The sequence below is a fragment of the Xenopus tropicalis genome, chromosome 6, assembly GCF_000004195.4.
Source record: "Xenopus tropicalis strain Nigerian chromosome 6, UCB_Xtro_10.0, whole genome shotgun sequence".
Lineage (NCBI taxonomy): Eukaryota > Metazoa > Chordata > Amphibia > Anura > Pipidae > Xenopus > Xenopus tropicalis.
The window spans coordinates 90,791,257-90,796,171 of NC_030682.2; positions in this window are offsets into that span (position 1 = coordinate 90,791,257).

The window sequence follows — 4,915 nt, forward strand, 5'->3', positions numbered from 1 at the left end:
ACAGCTATTTGCATATGGCCTCCCATTAGCCAGGAAGGCTGAAATGAGAACGTGTCACATACTGCTGTTCCCGCCCCTTTAGTGTACTCTGAGCCCAGCAGGCTGAGAGTGTATTGTGTGTGTGCTCATGTCTATATCAGGATTGAGCTTGATTTGCAAGAAATGCCATGTAAAAAAAGAAACTGACTCACATTGCTGCATTGCTTTGACCTGGCAGCAGTCGGAACTTGACATTTTACTTTGAAGCCTAGGAATACAGTATCTCAATAGAAATACTTTGGTTGGGGGCAAAGGTTTGTGGCAAAGGGGTGTGTCTTCCTGCCCGTTCTGACTAGATATATTGTTTATGCTCACTTCGAAACCTCATATATATCCTAGGAACCAATCCTTTTGGAATTTAGATTGAAGGAACTATTGTTGCCCCACAGCAATATTTTGGGGAATGAGGGTGTGCAGTCGGATTTTTTAAAAAGGCTTTATGGCATTAACCCCTCATTGTGTGCCGCAGCTCCAGTGCCAGAGGCATCCAGTGCTACAGGCATCAAGCCATTCATGTAATAAAATAGAGACTAAAGGTGGTCATACACTTTCAGATCCGCTCGCTTGGCGATGTCGCCAAGCGTCCGGATCTTCTACCGATATCCCCCACCTACGGGAGGGCGATATCAGGAGAATCCAGGCTAATTGGGCCAAACGATCGAATTATAACGACGGGTATAGGCAAAGTCAGTTCGGGGACCGCATTAATGAGCTGATGCGGTCCCTGATCCGACTAAATTTTTTAACCTGCCAGATTTCAGGCCAGATATCAGTTGGGCAGGCCCGTCGTTAGTGCCCCTACACGGGCCGATAAGCTGCCAAATTGGTCTAAGGGGCCGATATCGGCAGCTAGAATTGGCCGTGTAGAATCGGCCACCTTAACCTAGAGGCATCTAACAGCAGCCCCTCTGGCATTTGCCAGAATCTACTGATTGCCAGTCTGGTTCTTATGCTTAGAACTTTTCATACAAACAATGACACAAGATAATAAATAGGCAGATGATGCCTTGTATCCCATTTATTTTCTCCCAGTTTTTTTCAGTGGAAATGATTTTCATTGCCCATGCTGTGATGGTGTCTAGGTGACCTGTTGCAACTGTTATCCTATGACACTATTTTGTGGTTTTCCCACCCTGTGTTTGATTATTTTTAAAGCTTGTAGTAAAATTGTATTTAGTGTGTGGGATGTGGTATTTCTTTTTTTATACTTAATGAACCGTGTTTTAAAACACAGTAGTTCTAAATGTTGAAATTGCAGCAGCCAGCTGTTGCTGGGTCACAGCTCATGCCATCTTTAGAGTGACTGTCAGCATTATGAGAGTTTTTTTAAAAGTTTGGCTCAGCAGTCAGAGCTGTAGTTCAAAAACAATGTGGGGGGGGGGTTACAGGTTGGCCATTCCCGACTTAGATTTTAAAATGTAGTTTTGTGGTTCGAACGTATCTTTATCGGCCAGAAGCCCCCTCTTCTCTAACTCCGGTACTCTTTTCACTATAAAGGTGGCTTTACAAATGAGTGGATTGTGTCCCAATATGCCCATTTACGATTACTCTACTCACAGTTGAAACAAACATTTTTGATTGTGCTGCCATTGTACTACATACTTGTGGACTTTGCTAGGTCAGAATTTGCATGTAGCCACAAGACTGCAGAAAGAGGAATCTGACTTTTTAATGTACCATATAAATCTCCTTCAGCCTGACAGTGTTTTTAGTGGGTGTGAGGTGTTGTTAGCTCTCCCCTGGCATAGTAAGTAGTAAGTAGTAAGTAGTAGTAAGTAAACCAGTATTCTAATGTGCTTATATTGGGCATGAAGGGTTTATATAATGGGCAACAAACTAGGGGGTGCAGTGTAGGGTTTACACGTCTAAGTGTTATAGACAGCAAAAATGTTTGCATGCCCCCCCACTACAGAACTTGGAGGAAACATAGCTATTTCGCATACACATATTAATGTTTAGTTCCACTATGCTCCCTTCACTCATGCTTCCCTGAAACCCCCACTGTGTTGGGGCATCATTTTGGTGTTGCTTGAACAGTTAGATTAGCCCCAGAAAATACAACTTAGTAAAATAAATGCATCCATGAACATCTGGAGGAGCTGTGAGGCAGCATCTGTCACACAGTTAGTTGAAACTTGGAGATTTCTACTTTTTTATAATGGAATCCCGTAAACCCCATTTGCTTCTGGGATATGTGTGAATATTGTGCATATGTAGAACTTTGTACTTTCCCCTGCAGGTACATTTTTACCACTAAAATGTAGCTATTTAAAAAGGGTAGAGTTTAAATCAGACAGGTCATTTGCAATGGTAAAGGCAATTGTCATTCAAGATCTTTGTGGATTTGCCCTTTAAAACCCCTGCCTCTATCACTCTAAATTTTGCAGGTTCCATGAATGGAATTTAACGCTTGAATGATCTGTGTACTGTGGCTTTCAGGAATTTACATAGTAACTTTAGTTAATGTCTTATTGTGGGCAGTTTGTATAGTGAATGTATCCTGTATTGTTTAAAAGTTGTAGCCCTGGGGCACACTTTTCTAAAAAAAATGAGCAGCACCAAGCATACAGTAAATAGGCACATAATCTTTCTCTGTGTCAGAGGCTTTGATTAAAATTAATCAAATAGGCTTCCAGTATAATGTTACTGGGCATTTCATGAATGCATTATCTGCACCAGGGAGTTACCTGATGTCATCACCAGGGATGATACCATGAGGCAAATTGAGAATCTTTTCTCAGGTGGCAGGGCCGAGTGGGTTACCAGGGGCTGCAAACCTTTATGAGCCAATGTTCTGATTTTTTAAATTAGAATCTGACGCTTCTAGTGCATGAGCACAATTGCAGTCTCTGCACTGGCGATGTGACACTGAAAAGCATGAGTGGGGACAAGGTGGGCTGCACCATCAGATCGCTTCTTTTTATCACCATCTCTTTTATGCAGGGGAATAATATGTAGGTACTATTTAGCGCTATTTCAGTTCTCCTCACAAACAAGAAACATGCTTACAGAAACTCATAACAATTGTTTTTTTACTTGTCACACCCACATTACTTTGATCAGCAAGGTAAAATGCATAACAGGCTAGCCAATTAAATTGTGGGGTTTTAGCACTCCCTAAATACTCTGGTGCTCACAATATGGACTGGTGGCACAGTTTAAATGCAGTACCTGTGTCAGACAAAGGAGGATACAATCTCTCTGTCTCTGTTTCCTAAGCAGAATGGCCTTTATCTTATTAACCTATTCCTGAGGTGGAATACCTAACCGTTATTAATCATGGTGTGATCTGGTAGGCTTGACATGTTAGATTGCCTCCCTTTATAAATGAATTTCAGATAGCATTCTATTATTAGATTTGTGGTGCTCTCTTTTATAGTTACTGAGTGAGCAGATAGACATTTGGAACAACACACTGCCATTTCTGCCATAAAGTGAAAACCTTGCCTCTGGTGGCTATTTAGAAGAAGTTAACCATGCACAACATCTGATGTAGCTGGCTATAATAGGCATTAAGACAAACTTTTGTCCTCTAGCTTGTGTCTATTTTATTCACCTAGTTAAACTGTAAGCTCTATGTGGTGGGATCTAGGGCCGTTTTAATAAGAGCCCACCACAACAGGTCTCTGCAACAGCCTAAAGGTGTGGGCCGATTCTAGCTGCTATCAGTCCTTAAGACCTATTTGGCAGATTATCTGCCCAGATATGGGCACGAATGAGGGGCCTGCCTGACATTGGGCATATCTTGATCAGGCAGGTTTGATTTCTCCATTGGATTTGGTGATTGATGAGTTCCCTGAACCTATGGCGCCTATACCTGCCATTCTAATTCGATTGTTTGGCCCAAGGGCCAAACGACCGAATTAGCCCGATATCGCCCTCCCGTAGGTGGGGGTATAGGGAGACGATCCACTTGTTAAGTAACCTCGCTAAGCAAGCTGATCTTATCGTGTATGGCCACTTTAAGATTATGTTTCCATTTACTGTATGTCTGGTGCTACTCATTTTTCTGAAAAAGTGAGCCCCCGGGCTACAACTTTTAAACAATACAGGATACAGCTATACAAACTGCCCACAATAAGACATTAACTAAACTCACTGTAAATTCCTCAATGCCACAGTAGACAGATTATTCTAACTTTGAATCCTATTCATGGAAACTGCAATATTTGGAGAGATGGAAGCACTGGTCTTAAAGGGCAAATTCACTAACATCTTGAATGACAATTGCCTTTACCATTGCAAATGACCTGCCTGATTTGAGCTCCACCCGTTTTAAATACCTGGAATTTAAAGTGATAAAAATGTACCTGCAGGGGAAAGTAAAAAGCCTAGTATAGTATAAGGGGTTTGAACAGATACAGATACAACAGATACAACTATTGGATATCGGTATTATGGCAAGTACATCTTATCTGGCATCTGTTTATGTAAAAAGCTACTTGTAGTACAATAAAATTGGTTACCAATAAAAGGGGATGTTTTTAAGAGCATCTGATATTCCTCTTGTGAGTGTACACACTGTAGTGCACATCTGCCACACATTCCATGCTACTGCATTCAAATACAGTGGGCTATGCTTTGTGGATAAACTCGGATAAGGCCGAGAATCACAGTTTTGGCCTGGGTGCAGGCACATGGATTGGAATTTGGCACTGAAATGTTTGCGTATGCATTTCAGTGCCAAAATCTGCAGGTGTACCTTCACCTGGGTCGATGCAGTTGCTTTGTTTCAGGCACCAAAAGGCATCCAAGAGCTGATCACTCAGATCAGAGGCTGATTCTTTTATCTGCAAGCCAAGAATCAGCCCTGTATGGCTGTAGCCTAAAGCTGGTCATACACGTGTAGATTTTTAAAAGATCTTTTCATTGTCCT